This window comes from Anabrus simplex, chromosome 11 (genome assembly GCF_040414725.1).
Source record: "Anabrus simplex isolate iqAnaSimp1 chromosome 11, ASM4041472v1, whole genome shotgun sequence".
Lineage (NCBI taxonomy): Eukaryota > Metazoa > Arthropoda > Insecta > Orthoptera > Tettigoniidae > Anabrus > Anabrus simplex.
The window spans coordinates 111,846,814-111,868,998 of NC_090275.1; positions in this window are offsets into that span (position 1 = coordinate 111,846,814).

The following is a 22,185-nucleotide window of genomic DNA, read 5'->3' on the forward strand; positions in this document are numbered from 1 at the left end:
TTCTTTTTCTTTTTTTTTTTCTAACATTAACTACCACCTCCGTTCTCTCACACATGCAATCCTCTCCAATATATACAAATCTTCTTTTCATCAAACAATCAGATTGTACTTCAAACTCCTCTTATTGTCTTCAATTTTTATATAACCTAGCAGTTTCGTCTACCTCCTTCCTCTCCTTCCTCTGTAACCCTTTTTTTACCCCTTATTCTCTTAGTTTCTTTATAAATCTCATTCTAACCATATTTAAATATTTCGAAATATTTGTTCCTCTTCCCCATTCTCTGGCCAGCCAAACCGTCATCTTTTCAATTCTTTCTACTTTTTCTATCTCTTTTTTACTCAACACTCTCTTTTTCAACTCTTCTAACTCCCTACATTCGATGAATATATGTAGGTCCGACCATTTTTCTCCACACAGAATACATCTACCTGCATTTTCTGTACCTATCCAACCCCTGTTTGTAGGAGTCCCAAAAACCCACCAGTATAGACCTCTCTTGCCCTTCCGGTCCTCCACTTCAATTTTCGGGTTCATGATTTCTAATAATTTATTAAATACTGATAGTGAGGCTCTTTTTCTACATTCCATTATTAAACTCTGATTCTCTATATCGGCAACTCTCCTTATAACCCTTCTCCATACCCATTCTTTCTTTTCTCTCCACCTCTCATATCCTATATCTCCTAACCCCAGTTTTCGTAATTTATTTTTGCACTTATTTACCCAATACCTCTCGTTCTCCATATTTTTCTGGAACCTATATGTGTCTTGAACTAAATCCCCTCCCTTCCCTTCTTCTAATCTCATCCAATACTTCATCACCCTCTTGGCTATAGTAGTGTCTATCGATTCTTTACATACTAATCTAGCCCCCACATTTGCAGTACAGTTTGGTACTCCCATAATAATCTTGCTAAATTTCGCCACCACCTGGTTTAGTTCTTTTCTATTTTCCTCTAATCCCCATATTTCTACCCCATATAACATTTTTCCTTTGACCATTGATTGGAACACCAATCTCTGTATTTTGTACTTTATATCCGGAAATTTATTCTCTAATATCCCCACTACTGCCAGTGCTCCCCTCCCTTTATATCTGGCTCTTCTAATCTGATTTTCCCACGTGCCGTTACTACTAATTATAACTCCTAAATACTCCATTTTTTTTTTTCTGGTCTGATTTCTTGCTGCTCGACTGTCCAGAATTTCTTTTCTTTTTTGGCTTTCCTCTTCCTACATATCATTATCTGCGTCTTCCGTACATTTATCTTGAGTGCCCATCTTCTAGTATATTCCACTATCTCATTTAGTCCCTGCTGCAACCCCTTTGCTGTTAATGCCAAGATCAATAAATCGTCTGCAAATAGCAGCCCCGGTATCTCCCTCTTCCCAATCCAAGGGCATTGCCATCTCTCGCCTCCATGTCTATCCAATATATTATTTATAAACAGTAGAAATAATATGGGTGATAGCTTACAACCCTGCCTCACACCTCTTTTCGATTCCATACACTTACTCAACCCACCCCCTTTTAGTTTAATCATCACCAATACTTTCTCATATATTCCTTCTATTGCCATCCTCATTTTTACCGATAACCCAACCTCTCTTAATCTAGTAAATAGCGCCTCTCTATTCACTGTATCGAAGGCTTTCTCTAAATCTACTGCTGCTACATATAATCTCTTCCCTGCTATTTTCACATACTTCGTAATTAAAGTATCCAAAATCCATATATTATCCACAGTATTTTTCTCTTTACGAAATCCATTTTGATAGTCCGAAATCCTTCCAAATTTCTCTGCCCAATTTATAATCCTATTAGCTAAAATTCCTGTATATACCTTTGACAGCGAGTCCAGGAGTGTTATTCCTCTATAGTTGTTTGGATCACATCGACTTCCTTTGTTCTTATATATAGGACAAAGTACTCCTTTTCTCCACTCGCTAGGGAATTTATTCGTTTCCCATATCTTGTTAAAAAATTTCACCATCACTTTCAACATTACTTCATTTGCTCCTACTTCCTTCCATATCCTGTTAGTAATACCATTTGCCCCACCCGCAGTTTTGGTTTTTACTTTACTTAACACACTAACTATTTCCTGGCTTGTTATCTCCTCATCTAATAACTGTACTCCTGTTTGTACTTCCTTTACAATATACGTCTTTTCCATACCCTCCTGGCCTTCTCCCCTCCCACCCAAAAGCTCTGCAAAATATCCTATCCACTCATTTTCTGTTATCATTGTTCCTCCCCCTGTCGATCTAGTTCTCTTTATCTTATTTATAGTTTCCCAAACCCTATCAAACCTTTTCTCTTTGCAATACCTGTTTACTCTCTCAGCTTCCGCCTCTTTCCAACACTTTTTTTTCTCATTTAGTAACATCTTGTAATCTCTTCTTACTTTACAATATTCCTCTCTTTTCCCTTGTTCCCCTCCTTTCTTAAAGTCCGCTAGAGCTGTCATTACAACCATTCGTTTCCTCTTACACTCTTCATCAAACCACCCCTCGCCTATGTTTCTGTCTATCTCTTCCCTTATTCTCACTTTCTTACCCACCTTCCATACTGGGCGTTCTATTAGTTTTAAAACTTCATCCACATCCCCTCCTTCCAACATCCTTTCGCTTTCAATCCTTATACTCTCTTCACTCTCTTTTAACTCTGTTCTCAATCTCTCGATCGTGGTATCATTCCAAATGTACTTCCATCCCTCCTTATACCTATCTCTTTTTCCTATCCTTCTCTTCACTCCATCATACTCCCCCCTTAATTTTATCTTGATGGGCATATGTTCTGTTATCACACATTCTGTCACCTCAAAACTTATTATCTTCTTTAGAGCTATATCCGTGCTAACTCCTATATCTACTACACTCCCGCCCTTCGATGAGATGAATGTCAGCTCACCATTACTATCTCCCTTCATCCATCCATTTAAAATATATAATTTTTCTATAGCACATAACTCTAATAATCTTACCCCATAGCTATTTATATCTTTGTCTTTACTATTTCTTCTGTACTCACTCACTTCCTTATCCTCTCTCCCATAATCGGGTACCCTATTACTCACTCTTGCATTCCAATCCCCTAATAATATCATTCCATCTTCCACATATAATCCTTTCATTTTGTTTATTTCTTCAATCAGTTCTTCAAAAAATGTTTTATTAGCATAAGTTGAGTCTTTAGGATGGTTGTATAATAGAGCCAGGCAAATTGCCTCCTTCGCATCATTTCCCATTTTAATTCTCAGCCATACCACCCCTTCTACCTCATTCTGTATTCTCTCTACTCTCTCTACTAACTCATTTTTTATTAAAACTGTTATCCCACCCGGATTTCTTCCCATTTTCCCCCTTTTTCCTTTTATCACGTTGACTACTCTATACCCATTCCATTCAATTTCTATCCCTTTTCCTAACCACGTCTCTACTAGGGCAATAATCTCATACTCCTTTACTGTTTTCTCCAATTCTTTATTCCCTATTTTCCCCATCAACCCCTCAATATTCCACAACCCTATCGCCATCTCTAGTTATTTATTCCCTCCCACTCTTTGCCCCTGTGCTTCTCCATTTCCACCTCTACTCCTTGTCACTCTTCCCTGTGAGTCCTCTCCAGATCTTTCCTCGTTCTCTTTTCTCCCGTCATCCTTCTCTTTCTCTATACCTACGCCTTTTTTCTTTCCCCAGAGATCTTTCAAACTTAATGATCTTTCCTTATTTAGCACCTGTCTTTTTTCCATTTTATTTTCAGTGTTCCTTTTACTCGGAGAGGATGCATTCTTACCCTGCCTACTGTTACCTTCATTCACAATTTTCACTGTACTCCTCACCAGTTGTGGCACTTTACTTGCTTCCTCCATCTCTGCGTTGTGATGACTCTTCAAGGACTCTCCATTTCCGCCCACCTGGTTGCTGGCACTGCTGTTCAGCACATCCCTGCTTCCCGCACCTGACGTGATGTGGACTTCGCTCACTTCCGTAATATCACTCCTTTCTACGTCACTGACCTTCCTTGCTACTTCCACTGTTGCCAAGGACACGTTCTGCTGCTGTTGGTGATCTTCATCAAGCTTTTTCAGCCTTCCCGCCCCCCACACTCGATTCCACCTTCCGTTTCCAACCACCAGCTGCTGCCCTCTAATATATGCCTTAAGACCTTGTTTTCTTGCCTCTCTTAAATGTTTATTCAAGATTCTGTTCTTCTCTATGGCTTCCCTGTCCATCTCCCGTTTTATCCACACTTTCTCTCCTTTCAGATTACTCGAATTTCTTATTACAATGTCCGCCATCAGTGTCGATAGTAATTTCACTCTAATTGGTCTCTTTCCTTTCACTCTCCCCACACGCTGTACATCGTCAATATCAACTTCGCTGAAGTTGATCTTCATCCTGTTCTGGATAACTTCTACCACTTTGTACACTAGTTCGACTTTAGACTCTCTTTCTTCTTCTTGGACACCGTATATGAAGATATTTTTTCTTACGTTGTCTTGTAAACTCCTCTCGACTGCTCTCTTCGTTTCTCTCAAGTCCCACTCCAGGCTTCTTACCTTCTGCTTCAATAGGTCTAATTCATCTTTATTACACCCTTCCTCTTCCACAAACTTCTTTACATCTTCTTTGACACTCAATTTTAGGTCCATAAATTCCCTGGATAACTCTCGGAACATTTCTTTTATTTGCTCCGTCTGACAAGCCTCTCTTATCATCTCTCTAATCGCCTCGTACTCTTCCCAACCAATGGAACCTACTGGACCTGGGCCGGGATTAATCTCTACTCCTCCTATTATCAGCAACACCATCACCACCGCCGCCACCAGTAACGTAGCCACCATCTTCCTTTTTTCATCCTTTAACTCCATTCTTGTTTCCATTCTGCTTCCCTTTTTACAGTTCCATCTGCCGATCGCTATCCTATATTGTGTCAACGTGATACCCATTGCTCCGCGCTCCACTCAGCACATCCGCTCAGCTCACTGTCTCACAGACGACGATGCTGTGGATTAAAGATGGCGGATGATAGCTGACGAAATTACTTGCAAGAGGGCAGCATGGTGCTCTCTTGATTAAAGATGGCGGATGACAGCTGCACGTGGCTTTGTTTACCGATTCAAATCTCGCGCTAGTAAGGTTAAGTTGGCAGCACTACGGTTTAAGCCCGTCAAGATGGCAGCACTGAGGTTTGCGATCCTTTATTGTCTGTCAAAAAGCACGTGGCTGTCAAAAAGCACGTGGATTTGTTTACCGATTCAAATCTCGCGCTAGTTGGTTTAAGTTGGTACCACTAAGGTTTAGGCCCGTCAAGATGGCAGCACTGAGGTTGGCGATGCGTTGTTGTCTGTCAGAAAGCACGTGGCTTTGTTTACCAATTCAAATTTCATGCAGGAGGAGGAGCAGGTTCCTGGGAGGAGGAGGAGGAGGAGGAGCAGGCCCCTGGGAAGGCCACCCGTGCGGAGGAGGAGGAGCAAGCCACTGGGAAGGCACCCTTGCGGAGGAGGAGGAGGAGGCCACTGGGAGCCGGAGGAGGAGGAGGCCACTGGGAGCCGGAGGAGGAGGAGGCCGCCGAACTGTCCAATTATACTACTAATAGGTAATGTGTGCACGCTTTGAAATATGGCTATTCTTTGTACCTTAAGTTCATACGTATAGACAGCAGTACAATCTAGTGAAAAAAGTTTAGTATGATAGTCGATTCATGCAAAATCAATAGGTAATGTGTACATGCTTTGAAACATAGCTATTCTTTGTACTTTAAGTTCATGCGTATAGGTTATGCTAAGATAGCGGAAGAAGTTTAGTACGAAAGTCGATGCATGCAGAATCAATAGGTGATGTGTACGCGCTTTGAAACATAGCTATTCTTTGTACTTTAAGTTCATGCGTATAGGTTATGCTAAGATAGCAATACAAACTAGCGGAAGAAGTTTAGTACGAGAGTCGATGCATGCAAAATCAATAGGTGATATGTACACGCTTTTAAATATGGCTATTCTTACTGCTGCTCTGTTCCCAAGATTTTTAAACATAGCTAATCCTAATGCTGCTCTTAAAGACGTAGAGCTAAGGATTGATTACATGACCGTGACGTCACAGCCACGTGCTCTTGTCTGGTAAACCAAGCTTTGTGCTTTTTGACAGCTGTCTTCTTGACGGACCCTAACCTCACTTTGAAGGACAATAGAGCGTCGCTAACCTCACTGTTGCCATCTTCACGGTGCTAAACCTGAAGGCTGCCACCTTATGCATGTTGTAGCGCGGAATTTAAAATCGAACAACAGAACATCGCTAACCTCACTGCTGTCATCTTTACGGCGGTAAACCTCAAGGCTGCCACCTTATGCATGTTGTAGCGCGGAATTTCGTATCCAACAACAGAATATCGCTAACCTTACTGCTGTCATCTTGAAAAGTTCAGTGTTCCAAACACTTAAAACAATCAAGCAGATAGTGATTTCTGTTAGAAAAACGCAACTCATCGCACCTCGGGGATTTTATTAGGTAATTCTGATAAGACGTGACCCCTAGGTTCCATTCCTTGTTCTGAACATAAAACCATTTACCAAGAAAGATTAATTTTCTATACTTACTAAAGTAGAAGCGTTCTTGCTGATAACGATCGATGAGGGTGTTAAAATGTACCTACTTCAGCTAACTCCTTCCTGAAGGAGAAGGGCGTGTAGAGGTAGTGGAGGAGCACTTTTGCCCTTTAGCCCATTAGCCCTAGGAGGAGGAGGATGCAGTTAGGAAGAAGAGGAGGTGGAGGAAAAGTCCTTTTGTTCTGAACACATCAATCAATGTTCTAATCACATGTTGAACTTAACGACATCGATTCTAGTCTTGTTATGTTTCAATCTGACTTTCTTAGAACAAAGGTATCCCGTAAAGTGTTCTAAACACATGTTGTATCGAGTACAGTGTTCTATTCTAGTCTTGATCACTTATCTAGTGTTCTGAACACATCAAGCAATGTTCTAAACACATGTTGTATCGTGTACATGCTTGTAACCCATGCCGACGGATTGACTGATATTTCATGTTACATGAGTATGCGATAACTTGTTCGCCGGCTAGGGACTTAAATATAACCAATGTATTTCTTATAGCACCAATCGTTCTGTTTAATTTTACTCTCCGTGCTTGCGATAATAGAACAAGGTTTGAATCTATGTTTTTCTATTGTAAGTAAATCGGATTATCGTTTACCGAGCGAGATGGCTACGCAGTATAGTTTTTCTGTAGTTTTTGATTTTCGCACAAGACGAATATCATAAGTTGTACTTTTGCTATATCGTTTACCGAACAATTTGGGTACGCAGTATGTGCACAGTGTGTTTTTGATTTTTTACACTAGGCAAATCATTGAAGTTGTACTTTCGCAATATCGTTTACTGAGCGAGTTAGCTTCACGATATGTACACAGTGTGTTTTCGATTTTTACACTAGGCAAATCATTGAAGTTGTACTTTTGCATTATCGTTTACTGAGCGAGTTAGCTACGCGATATGTGCACAGTGTTTTTTTATTTTTTACAGTAAGCAAATCATTGAAATTGTACTTTTGCTCTGAACACATCAAACAATGTTCTGATTACATGTTGAAGTTAACAGCAAGGATTCTGGTTTTGTTATGTTTCAATCTAATCTTCTTAGAACAAAGGTATCCTCTAACATGTTCTAAACACATATTGCATCGAGTACAGTGTTCGATTCTTGTCTTAATCACTTATGCAGTGTTTTGAACACATCAATCAATTTTCTGATCACATGTTGAGGATAAGGGCATCGATTCTAGTCTTGTTAGGTTTCGCAAGTCTAAACATGCACAATGATGTTATCGCTGCACACTCTTGCCTTCGCAATGCTGGTTTAAACTTGATCGATAGAGCGATGCCTTGTCATAGGTAGAGACCTTAACAACTTATGTGTAACCGCTATTGTTTAAAGATGACCGCTGTTAGCTGTTAAAAAAGCACGAAGAATTTTTTAATTACCCACCGCCACATTTTAAATGTATGAGATTTAGTGCTGTAAAGATAGCGGCACGGTGCTCTGTTGATTAAAAATGAGAGCTGTCGCAAATTGCCCTCCACCGCATGCATAACCGTAGCCGTCATCTTGCGCAGTAGCCTCTAAGCTAGCTTTCTTCATAAGAGTAGCCGTCATCTTGCGCGAGCACCCCTAGGCTGTCTCATAAGAAGCTATGTATAGCCACCATTGTGTGTACGCCATCTTACGTAAGCATCCCTAGGGTGTCTCAAGCCATCTTGTGTAAGCACCCTTAAGCTGTCTCATAAGAAGCTATGTATAGCTGCCATCTTGTAGAATTAGATAGCTGTCAATGCCAAAGGGCTTAAGTAGGAATCGAACCGTTGATCTCATCATTAGACTATGTTTTTCTTATGCTATCATGTTCCTGATACTGCGAACCTAGGTATTGGGCTAAAAATTTTGTCCGTTTTGCTCTACGATGCACCGTTTTCAAGATATTTAACATTTTGCATTTAAGCCCAAAATTTAATGAACCGAACCAGCACGGTACGTTATACTCTCTACCATAGCTAGACCTGATCATGTTACGAAGACTTGCTTCAATACAAGCTAAAACAGAGCAAATGTCTAAGAGCCTAAGTAGGAGCCGAACCATTGATCTCATCATTAGACTGTGTTTTTCTTATGCTATCATGTTCCTGATACTGCGAACCTAGATATTAGGCTGAAAAATTTTGTCCGTTTTGCTCTACGATGCACCGTTTTCAAGTTATTTAACATTTTGCATTTAAGTCCCAAAATTAATGAATCGAACCAGCACGGTACGTTATACTCTCAACCATACCTAGACCGGATCATGTTACGAAGAGTTGCTTCAATACAAGCTAAAACAGAGCAAACGCCAAAGGGCCTAAGTAGGAACCGAACCGTTGATCTCATCATTAGGCTATGTTTTTCTTATGCTATCATTTTTCTGATACTGCAAACCTAGATATTAGGCTGAGAAAATTTTGTCCGTTTTGCTCTACGATGCACCGTTTTCAAGATATTTAACATTTTGCATTCAAGCCCCAAAATTAATGAATCGAACCAGCACGGTACGTTATACTCTCTACCATACCTAGACCGGATCATGTTACGAAGAGTTGCTTCAATACAATCTAAAACAGAGCAAATGCCAAAGGGCCTAAGTAGGAACCGAACCGTTGATCTCATCATTAGGCTATGTTTTTCTTATGCTATCATGTTTGTGATACTGCAAATCTAGATATTAGCCTGAAAAAGTTTGTCCGTTTTGCTCTGCGATGCACCGTTTTCGAGATATTTAACATTTTGCATTTAAGCCCCAAATTTAATGAATCCTACTAGCACGACACGTTAGCCTCTAAGCTAGCTTTCTTCATAAGAGCAGCAGCCATCTTGCGCAAGCAGCCATAATGCGTCTCATAAGTAGTCGTGTATAGCCACCATCTTGTGTCCGCCATCTTGCGCAAGCATCCTTAGGGTGTCTCAAGCCATCTTGTGCTAGGACCCTTAAGCCGTCTCATAAGAGCAGCCCCATCTTGCGCAAGCACCCTAGGGAGTCTCATAAGGAGCCATGTATAACTGCCATCTTGCGCAAGCATCCCAAGCGTGTCTCATAAGAACCTATGTATAGCGGCCATCTTGCGTACGCACCCTTAAGGAGTTATGTACAGCCACCATCTTGTGCAATTAGCGTCGAGAGATGGCTGCTGTAGAATTTTCCTTTTTAAATTATCCGCCACGATATTTCAAAGGTATCTAGCTAAAGATGGCAGCACGGTGCTCTCTTGATTAAAGATGGCGGATGATAGGTAACAGAACTTTTCAAATTGCCCGCTACTACATGCTTAAGGTAGTAGCTATAAAGAGGACAGCACGGTGCTCTGTGGATTAAAGATGGCGGATGACAGCTGACGAAATTGCCTGCATGATAGCAGCACGGTGCTCTTTTGATTAAAGATGGCGAATGACAGCTGTCAAAAAAACACGTGGGTATGTTTCCAAACAAGAGCACATAGAATTTTTCAAATTATCCGGCACCACATTTCAAAGGTATCTAGCTAACGAGTGCAGCACGGTGCTCCCTTGATTAAAGATGGCGGATGACAGCTGTCAAAAATACACGTGGATTTGTTTACCGATTCAAATCTCGCGCTAGTAAGGTTAAGTTGCTATCACTAAGGTTTAGGCCCGTCAAGATGGCAGCACTGAGGTTTGCGATACGTTGTTGTCTGTCAAAAAGCACGTGGCTGTCAAAAAGCACGTGTATTTGTTTACCGATTCAAATCTCGCGCTAGTTAGGTTAAGTTAGTACCACTAAGTTTTAGGCTCGTCAAGATGGCAGTACTGAGGTTAGTGATACGTTGTTGTCTGTCAAAAAGCACGTGGCTTTGTTTACCAATTCAAATTTCCCGCGGGAGGTGGAGCGGGCCTCTGGGAAGGCCTGCCGGGTGGTGGAGGTGGAGGAGGCCCCTGGGAGCCGGAGGTGGAGGTGGCGCTAGAACCATCCAATTATACTACTCACAAAGAACATATAAATGCCAAAAAGTACGGAAAATATTCAGCTATATGCGAACACATGCATGAAAATAATCATTCATTCACCAACATCAAACAAGACATGAAATTAATACATTCAGCAAACAAAGGGAAATATATGGACGTCCGGGAGAAATTAGAAATTTACATAGAGCAGAGAACAAAATAGTGACAACAACTTAAATAAACACATTAAAGAAGAAAATCCGTTATTTAAGTTAGCTAACCAATATGTGATGAGAAAAGAAAAGGAAAATAGATAGCATCAATTATAACGTCAGCCCACTCCCCACCGCTCCCCTTCCCAATCCACTAAATTGTTAGGTCTTATGTGTAATATTCTTTCTGTTTACGGCTGGCCGGCAAGCGGATGTTTTCCTCCGCTTTATCATTTTATGTAAGTCCAAGTATTTTATATCACATAGAATCTGATTAAGTATTTTAACTAGGTAAAATAGCTTTTCTTTCTTTATTCTTTTCTTTTATAGTACTAGAGGAGCATTTGAAGAAACATAACGGGAGGTTTGCTCCGCTCTGATTCAAAAACTCCGGTCCTGCAACAATCGAACAAACGTCATCTGCCCGGACGGCACATGCATGGCTAAAACATTTTTTTAAGTATATATAATACAACGATGACCATGTTCAGTGCAACAAAGGGTTATAACTTCCAAGGATATCAAATTGGACGTAGGATAGTAGCTTCATAGTGTCAGCACAATGCAAGCAGTGACACGTAACATTTCATTAGTGGTCGACACAGCTAGTTGATCCAGGATGATGATACACGTGTATGAGTGCAAAGGATAGGAGGAATGTATGGACGATTCAAGAGTGTCATTAAAATGTTCCATGCCTTACGTGTCGGATACAACAGGCATTATTATACAAAAATGCAAAGTGTAGATATAGTATCTAGAGTTGAGGTTAGAAAGGACAATGCTGAATGTTAATATGATAAGATGTTATATCTTGAAACTTAGGTAAGGTAGATTTTGATGTAAATACGCTGACAAAGGGAGTTAAGGCTCCCGAGACATGTACGTATAAATTCTTCAAAATATATTGACAGGGTGGACCAAACAATCGCCCGTTGTACGTTATGTTATGTTGTGTTATGTTATTTTATGTCGTCATGTTATGTTATGTTATGTAATGTTGTGTTATGTTATTTTATGTCGTCATGTTATGTTATGTTTGCTATGTTATGTTGTGTTATGTCATGTTATGTAATGTTGTGTTATATTATTTTATGTCGTCATGTTATGTTGTGTTATGTTATGTTTGCTATGTTATGTTATGTCATGTCGTGTCGTGTTGTGTTATGTTATGTTTTGTCGCGTTATGTTATGTCATGTCATGTTTTGTCATGTTATATTATGTTATGCTTTGTCATGTTATGTTATGTTATGTTCTGTTATGTTGTGTTATGTTATGTCATGTCATGTTATGTCATGTTATGTTGTGTTATGTCATGTTATGTCATTTTATGTTATGTTATGTTATGTTATGTTATGTTATGTTATGTTATGTTATGTTATGTTATGTTATGTTATGTTATGTTATGTTATGTTATGTTATGTTATGTTATGTTATGTTATGTTATGTTATGTTATGTTATGTTATGTTACAGATCTAGCCATCACAGGGAACCAAGCGAGAGAGGACTGAGGGAAGAAACACACAATGACGAAGGCAACACAGACGTAATGAGAGACTACCCAATCCACCCCCGCCTCCTGCCAGTGACAAGGGAGTGGACAGAAAACGCACCGCTGCAGCTAATGTTTAATTGTTTACTTGTTGTACAAGACATGAGAGCTGAAGAGCGGCCCTCACTCTACCGAGAAACACATAAATGTATATATGATTATGTATGTATATAGTTACAGATTACAGAGACATGTGTGTGCCACTAAAACTGCAAAGAAGGGACGTCATCAGGCGAGAAAGAAGGAGTCCCTTACCCTAAGTAAGGCTTGGCTGTAACTCCCTTCTCCTTAAAGGAGACATGGCACCAGGGACGGCTGGCTGCAGGACCAAGGGACTAACCTGTTGCCCAAAGCCCAGACGCTAGCGGACCCGAGCCGTACCGGGAAGTGACAAGAAGGACTGATTCCCATAATAATTGACAAAAGCAAGGAAAATGGTTATGACTGCATGACACATACTCCTAACTAACATAACCTCTGGAATTTTCTAGCCGACATCCTTGAATGTGCTATCAAAAGATGTCAGGTTTTACATGTGGGCTCTTTTCTGTCTATGTGGTTTTCCCTGACCCTTAATACTGTTACCTGCGTAACAATTTTTCCCTCTTGGGAAATATTTTCGAAACTGGCCTCATGGCTGTGGAAAAACTGTGTCCTTAGAAGTGGTTCGCCGCTTCTTTACTTCTTCTTTTCTAAACTTATTGCCAGGCTGTCTGTATGCACGTCCTTCGGTGCCTGACTGTATTCTCCTGCACTCTAGTGGCGTAGGTATGTACTACCTCGCGAGCTACGTTACCACTCAGGCGTTTGCCCTCTGCGCACATGTGATCGTTGGGGCCGGCACTGCGGAATCTCGGGAAGTCGCCATTGCTGTTTGGTGAAAGGAAGAGATGGACGTGTGTGGCTTCTCTCTCCGTAAGGAGATCATTTCTCCGAAAATGTTCGAGCCTGGCTAAGGTTACATACGTGGGGCTTTTGCCCTAGGGATCTCTGCAAGTTGTTCTGCTTTATTATTCCTCGTCTGGAATTTGCATGTTTTTTTTTTTAAGTAAGTAAGTAGCATATTCTACCGAAGCCGTTCTCACAACCTTCCAACTGGATGAAACTGTAAGTGTTGTTGCAACTAAACCTTTACTGATTTTTGGTGAAAGACCTGAAAATTTTCCTATGTGAAGAAAGTGTGTGCGACACTACGTAACTGGCGTCATCTAAAGACTAGGTCTTGCCTTGTGGAATTTCATATTTTCGGCTTGTTAATTGGAACTTATACCATGTGTAATTATGTCTGTTAAATTGGGGCTTGCGTACTGTGTGAAAGAACGTTTTGGATTCTTCGAAAACATAATTGGGTAACCTAGTGTTTATTAATAACCTTTCTAGGCCTAAAGGTTTTGTGATGAAGGCTATCATTTTACTGGAATAATTTAACAAGCGAGTCGCTTCAGGGATGTGGGTGTTACGTGTACAGTGTGTCCCTGTGCCTTTCTTTCTTGCTTCTCTGGTTAATTTTATTTTAATTTAACTTAATTTTATTCTCCCTTTGGGTTTTGGGGTTATTTTCTGCGTCTGTTTTCTTGGCCCTTTGTTAGTTTTCGCCTATTGTTGTTTGCGGCCTGTGATTGGGCCCTTCCTTCCCTTGACCGATTGTTGGTCGTTGCCATGGGAATGCTAATGTTGTTGATGTTGTTGTGATGGGTTTGATGATTTGTATTTGATGTGCCGATGATGAATTCTACCTTCTCCGCGGATTTCCTTGGTCCATTTAATTTTTCTTTGAGATTTTAATTTTTCCTTCTGCTCATTTTTCCTCCCGGTGTTTCGGTGCTTATTATTATTATTATTATTTTAATTTCTTGAAAAGTGCACGTAATACCTACCCATCCTTACAGGGGGTCGTTTGACACATCCTAAAAAGGGGTTTTCAGTATCAATATCAAAAACTTTTTCTGTCAAGGTTGTTTCTCACGGTTGAAAGGAAAAAAAAACTTTTGTACTGTACAAAGAAAACCTTTGGTTGTAAGAAAAATTGAGAGTTGAGGAGCGGTTTCATAAATCTACATTATCTTGCTAAGTCTTTCAAGAACTAAATAATTATTTTCTTTATAAACGGTCGACCGTAGGGTTTTGGTTTGAGTTTAAATATTTTTAAGTTTTTAATTTTATTATTTTCCAGCGAGGATATTCCTTCCTATTTGTTTATCACTTAATTATCCTGATTAAATATCTTGTTCCCCAAGGTGTTGGTGTTTTCCTTTAAAAGAGGTGATAATTTGATATGACCAGGTGTATTTTATCCGCTCCTTTGGGGGCCCTGTTTTATTTTCTCATGGTAAGTGCCCTTTTCCTTTAATTTGTCTTAGTCTAGCACGTTTCCACGTATCTGAACCGTGCCTTTGGTACACGGTCAGACCCTTGGTGCTGTCACTTGGGGTAATTATGCCTTTTATTGCTCTAAGTGTTACAGTTCGTGGCAGCAGAACTTTAGTTAATTGATTTGTGTGCCTCTTACTTGGATCTACCTGTAGGTCTGTTGCATCCTCATTAAATTTATTTTGGCACTGTGTACTATACGCTTTATCTCCCTTTCATTAAGCTTTTCTATTTTGTTTGTGCCAACCACCTGAGTTTTTTTTTTGCATTGTCCCTTTAAAAAACCTGGTCATTGGGGAACTTTAAATTAATTGAGGTTTCAAAGAGTGTAAAAAACTGAAACTTGTAAAGTATCTTACTGTGAAAGGAACGCTTTTATTTGGATTAATTATTTCTGATTTATTGTTTCATGTACATCAACTATGGCGAGGGCTGTGCTGTTCCCATTCCAACTCAGGAAATCAGAGCTAGTTTATGAGCTCACTATCAGGGGTATCAATCCTGCTAACACTGTTGCCGAGTGCGCTGCTTTGCTGACATCGCATGTCCAGGTTCCTATTAATCTTGATTCTGTAAAGATGTGCTGCAACTTTGGTGAGTCCTTAAATTTAATTACTGACTGTCTCACGGAAATTGAGGTTGTCAGACAAGAATTTATTGAAACTTCCCCCACTAAGGGGCAGATTAACAGACTTAAGGCTAGGGTGTGGCATTATTTAGGCCGCATCCAAGATTTGATTACTATGTGTCCCCAACCTAGTCTTGTTTCTGAAAGTACAAAGCTGTTGACCATTGCTTCTAGTATTTCTGCTGAACTAGATATAATGCTAGCAAGTAAGGATATGGAGAATTTATCAGTTGTTGAGAGGGAAACCTTATTACCTTCTAGTCATGCTGATGCCTCACTTAATAATCAAGCTTCATGTTGTGCTGCCTCCCCAGTTCTTGAAAATTTGTTAGCCCGTTTAAATTGTGCTCCCTCTCACTCTTCACTGAAGGATCTTTTCAACGGAGTTAAAAATTTCTCCGTCAATTCTATTGAAGAAAGTACCAGGTTTCTGAGGTTCCTGGTAGAAATGACAGAGTCAGGTAGTGTTTATTCTGTCGATGACTTGGGAATTTTCCGTGCCCTATTCTCTCATTGTGAGGGAATTTTGAAACGTGAAATTTCTGAAGCAATTTCAAATAATTTAACCATTATGGAATTTCATGAACTTGTATTGTCTAAATTTATTCCTTCATTGGCATTGCAGAGTTTATTCCTCAGTATTGCTTTCGGACTCAATTGCTCCATGAAAACCTTTTAAACTATGTACTAGACTTGCAGTTTTATTGCAAGGTATTTAGAATTTCGGTGCCAGAAGAGGAAATGGTGGCCCGTATTCTGAAGGGTATTTCCCCTGCCTATCGCTCATACCTCTCCCTCACAAAGAGTCCGACTTATTTTCTTGAATTGGAAGCTGCGTGTACCTTTGCTGAAGATGTAAAGCACGGAGATGCTGCAAGACCTATCTGCCACCCTCCTCCTACTGTGAACCCTGTTTCGCCTCAAACTAGGGATAGTGGGTCTTCTAAAAAATTGTTATAACTGCGGGTCATGTGATCACCTTAGGAATGCTTGCCCCTCAGTCAAGCGTGGCTCTGGTCCTTGTTGTTATTTGTGTGGCTCGAGGCAGCACCTTAAAAAGAATTGCCCTACTTCGTTCCGAAAACGCAGTCAATGACTAAGGCCTAATGGTAATTCTGGTGAATCGCTTGCGCCAGAAATTTTTGTGGATTCTGAAAAGGTTATTTGCCCGCGGGCATGCAATAAGATTTCTGCTTTGGTTGAGTCTAAAAGTACCTTCGCGAAAGTGGAACTGAATAATGAACCCATTGTTGCTCATATGGACTCGGGTAGCGTCGTCACCTTAATTGATGCTAATTGGTATGATGAAATGAGGTCCCCTTGTAAACTGCCTGAGTTGAAGAAGGTCAATGTTGCATGTGTCACGGCTAATAAGCATAATATGAAAATTTTAGGGTCCGTTGATGTGAAATTGCGTATTGGTAATTTTACTTGGAAGGTTCTTTGCTTGGTAACTCCAAAGCTAGCGTGTAGCATGATTTTAGGTACGGACTTCTTGTCAAGAACTGGTTTAATTTTGGACCTCCAGGCTAGGAAATTTCACTTTAAATTTTCTCCAAATTGTAAATTCGATATTATTGATGCTCCTTTGGGTACCTTCAGTGTTTCTTGTGTAGGTAGGGCGCTACCTAGGGAGAACAACGAAATAGATCAGTTGGATCTTAGTCATTTGGATTATCAGCAGGCTAATAGTGTGCGTGACTTGTGCCACCAATTTCCCGATGTCTTCACTAGCAAGTTAGGAGTTACTGATGTTCTTGAGTATCAGATTGAGCTATCTGATAACACCCCTGTTAGATCTCCTCCTTACCGTCTTTCACCACCTAAGATGTTAGAACTCAAAAAGATTATTGATCAGATGCTTGCCGATGGGGTCATCAGACCGTCCACTTCTCCCTATGCATCTCCTGTTTTCCTAGTACCTAAACCCTCTGGGGGCTATCGTGCTGTAATTGACTACAGGGCTTTGAACCGCAAGATCATCTTGCAATCTATCCCTTTACCGGATTTGCACACTTGTTTTGGGTGGTTCTCAGGAGCCAAGTTTTTCACTGTGTTAGATCTCAATCAGGCGTATTACCAAGTCCCGTTGTCTAAGTCATCTATTCCACTGACTGCTTTCATTACTGATTGGAACCTTTACGAATTTCTGAGACTTCCGTTCGGGATCTCTTGTGGTGCGGCCGTTCTTACGAGGCTGTTAGATTCGATACTTTCGGGTATTAAATTCAAGTTCGTTTTTCATTACCTGGATGACCTGGTAATTTTCTCAAATTCCTTTGAAGAACATGTCGAACACGTTAGAGAAGTCCTGCATCGCTTGAGAAAAGCTGGACTAACTGTTAAGTTGTCTAAGGTAGCGTTTGCTAAGCCGAGTATGTCTTTCCTTGGACATGTGGTTTCCTCTGATGGTGTCTCCATCGACCACTCTAGGACTCAGGCTATTAGGGACTTTCAACCCCCTAAAGATGTCAAAGGCATCGCACGTTTCGTGGGCATGGTGAACTTCTTCAGGAGGTTCATTCCAAATTTTGCAGAGATAGCAGCTCCTCTAAATCATCTCAGACGTAAGGATGTCAAGTTCATCTGGGGCCCCTCCCAGCAAGAAGCCTTTGAGACCCTGAAGCTTGCCTTGTCAAATGCTCCTGTGTTGGCTATACCCGACTTTAGTAAACGCTTTATTGTACAAACCGATGCCTCTGGAAAAGCAGTTGCTGGTGTACTCTTACAGGAATATGAGGATGGTCGTAGACCGGTTGCCTATGTGTCTAGGATCCTCAATGATCTGGAGAGTAAGTACTCCATCTATGAATTAGAATGTTTGGCCGTGCTGTTTGCTCTTGAAAAATTCAGACCTTTCATTGAACATGTAAATTTTGATCTGGAAACAGATAATCAGGCTCTGTCGTGGGTCTTGAACCGTCCCAAAAGAACGGGCAGAATCACTAGATGGGCGCTTAGGATCTCAGCCTTCAGTTTTCAAGTAAAGCATATTAGGGGGTCGGAAAATGTCATCGCTGACAGCCTTAGTAGAATGTTTGACGAGAGTTTTGGTCTTGATGAAAAATCTAAGGCTGAAGAATATGATGAAACTAATATTGCTAGTGTGGGTGCCATTCTTTCGGACCTACCTCTGTTGTACCATGAGTATGCAGATCATCAAAAGGCTGATCCTGATTTGAAAGAAATCATCGACAAAATTAGTGATGGTATTGTGGTTAAACCTTATTCTTTGGTGAAGGGTGTCTTATGCTGTAAAGGTCGAAGGGACACTAATTTCAAAATTGTTGTACCCAAGGTTTTAGTGCCAATCATCTTCAAGTACCATCACTCTTGTCCCATTGGTGGCCATTTAGGCACCTTTAAAACTAGGCAGAAAATTAGACAGTTCTTCGTTTGGAAAAGAATGGATGGTGATATCCGAAACATGATTAGGTCCTGTAATATTTGTTCTATCAGCAAACCTAGTTTGAACAACCGTGTAGGTCTATTATCTTCTTCACAAGCTTCTCGCCCTATGGAACGGTTATTCATCGATTTCGTTGGTCCGCTCCCTCGCTCTACCTTGGGAAACACTCATATCTTCGTTGCTATTGATGCGTTTTCTAGATTCTCTTGGATTTTCCCCACTAGATCTACGACTGCTCGTGCGACTATAAGTTGCCTTAATTCTATCTTCGCATCCTTCGGCCCCCCCAAGTTTCTGGTTTCTGATAATGCCAGTGCTTTCACTGGTCACTTGTTTAAGAAGTACCTTTTTGAGCTGAGCATTTCCCATGTCACCACTACCCCATACTATCCTAACCCTTCTTATGCCGAGAGGATGAACAGAAATCTCAAATCTGCTCTAATTGCATATCATCACAATAACCAATCCAAGTGGGACTCTTGCCTGCACTGGTTGGCTCATGCTTTCAATTCTGCCACACACGAAACTCATGGTAAAACCCCCGTGTCACTTATGTTCTGCTACACCCCGTACTCTCCTATTTCCAATGTTCTGGGCATTGATGATCTTCTTCCAGACTTGTCTAAACCAAATGACGTTCAGAAAATCTGGGATGAAGCAAAGAAGAAGTTGTCAGTATCCTATGAGAAAGGCAGGGTTAAGTATAACAAGGGTAGAAAGTCACCTAGGTTGAAGGTTGGAGATCAAGTTTTTGTCAAGACCTATCCCATTAGCAAGGCTATTAACAAGTTTTCAGCCAAACTTGCTCCTCGGTATCATGGTCCCTGTACTATTTTACAGTTTTTATCTCCGGTGTCGGTACTGGTGAGTGACCCCATCGCCAAGAGGATTAGACGGGTTCATTTGTCCCAGTTAAAAACTGGTTAACGCATGTTTGGACTTGCGGATGAGAGCTACCTTTCAGTGAGCAAATTTGATTGGTCTCCGTGGGTTATTGTGTAATTATTCTGGTCTAGTGTGAATTTAATCATGTGATATTTTTCTCCCTTTTCTCGTGTGCTGTATTTATTTTGAGGAGTTTTGGTGTTGCTTGTCGTACTTAACTTCTTTTCCTGTCAACCATGGTTGCTTAGTTGGGTGAGAATTTTTACCACGTGTTTAAGCTTTGGTACCTTATCTGCTGCGTTCACGCCTCCGGTGATTCTTGGCATGACCATGTAGTACCTTCTAGCGTGTACTTGTTCTAAACATTGTATTTTGGAAAGGTAATTGCGGTTTGCGAGAAATGTGTGTACTTTCTCTTGCTCTATTGGCACCCAATTTCTTAATTGTTAATATCTAACTACTCTTTGGGTCTGGGTGCAGGTCTCTCCGTCTATCATAATTCGATTATATCCTGATCATTTGCGTTTGCAAAATTTCGATAATAAATTTATTTATTGGCTCTTGTACTGCTGTTGCCTTGGTTTGGTACTCATTTGGAAAATTCTGGGCAATTTCTGCTCTGTGCGTTGTTGTTAATCCGGTAGGAAATCTGTTAGTCTCCTAACCCCTATTTATCTTGCCCTGTCTTTGTCGTTAGTCCTAGTTCTTGTTATCTGTTTCCTTGCGGGCAATATTTCGGCTATCTATTCCTATTGTGGTTTGTTAGGTGTGCTTTGTTGAAACGAATTAGCTTTTGGTTTCCTTGTTGGTGTAAGTTGACTAGGATCTGGATATACCCGGTGTTATGGTCCTGTTGGTTATGTTTTGGATTGGATGTGGGTAATGGTAATGGCGGAACTCTGTCAATTGGAATTGGTGGTGGTTGGTTGTTTGTCTCTACGGCATGGACTTCACAGTCTTCACTGCCTTCTATCTCCAATTTCTGGTGACACGATTCCCTAGGTTGCGAGTGCTCTGATGTCCTTCTCTGGGGCATTTCTGTTATCTGTTGTGAATTCCCGGTTTACTAAGTTATCCGTTCCTAATCATTCTTGTACCGATGGTTTTCTGGTAAAAAAACCTGCCCCGGCTAACCTAATTTGGTAAATTTTTCTTTGGGTTTTCCTTCATGGTTGTGGCAGTTAACTAGGTGGTTTCTTAATGTATTTCTGCTTGCAAGTGGTATTAATTCTATCCTCTTCTGAACTCCTTACTTCCCTGGTTTGGTCTCTAAGTGGTGTATTATTCTTGTAGTATGTTATTTAAACGAGTTGTAGCTCCATGTCGTCCTGCCCAGTCTATTTGTTATTGTGGTGTTTTGCATGTGTTGCACTAATGGATCCTGAACCTGAGGAGTGCGGTCTCCTTTCGTGCCTTGTAGGTTTTGGTTTCGGTCCTGTCTTAGTAATGTTGTAAACGGTACCGTGGTTTGGTTTTAGGTTTGCCTTGTGAGGTAGAATGACTGCTTCACGACATGTTGTTGAGGGTAGTTGCTGTTTTTCTCCCTTTTAGCTAACGCATGTCCGTTGTGGTCCATTTTTGTTGTATTGTTGTCGTGTAGTATTGGTTACTTATTATGTTGCTTCGGTATGGGCGGTGTTGCCTTTAATTTACCCTGTGTCCCGGTAGATTGGGAAATAAACCCTGGCATGGATTTACTACTCTCTGTAGGTGTGTCTGATCTGCTTGCATATAATGTGTGATTTCTGTATGACCTGGTCTATTCTTTGATTTTAATTCTCTGCATACCCTAGTAATCTGACGTCATCATGCAATTATCCTATACTATAATGTTCTTCTCGAGATAACCTGCCAGCCTATTGGTCCTTTTCCTTCTGGAGTGTTTGAAAACCTTGGCTATCGTTCATTATCTTGTCGTCCTACGGTGCTCCAGTTGAGTATGGGATCAGCTGGTGCTTCATAGGCGGCACTGAAACCTTCCAACTCTCTGGTGATGTGTTGGTTTGGTGGTGTTTCTTATTTCTCTGTTATTTGGAGTGTTTTCTAGTTACCTGGTTCGTGGCCTACCTTTCATATCTTATTTCCCTCGTACTATTGTTGGCGAGCTACCTGTGACTGAGTGGCCACAGCGGGAGTCTCGGATATCACCTTGTTCTAGTCTGGATTTGTCCGAGGTTTCTGGTGGATAGCCGGTAGGGAATCTTGTCAGATCTGTGCTCCCATATTCAAAGGCGTTGGCTTGATTGAGGTGCTTTATTGAACCTTTTAAAAGATTGAGTCGCCCTTGGTTAAGGTATATTTTTGTATGTGCAGTAAAATTGTGAGAAATGTGTTTTTAGATTGGGTAACACTCCTATTTCCTTTTGGCCAATTTCTGTCCCGTTTCATCATGGTGTTAAAGTTTGTGTTTCATAACCTCTGCTACCCTCCTATTACTCTTTGCTTGGTGTTGTTTTGGCTCGTTGCTGATGACCAACTATACGCGTACCCTCCATCTGAAAGATCTTGAAGTCTCCAACCGCAGCCTGTACATTCATCTTGTCTTGAGTATTATTTACTGTAACCCATGTATTTTGATTCTTACCTAGTATCCTATTTCTGGGAGTTTCTCTTAA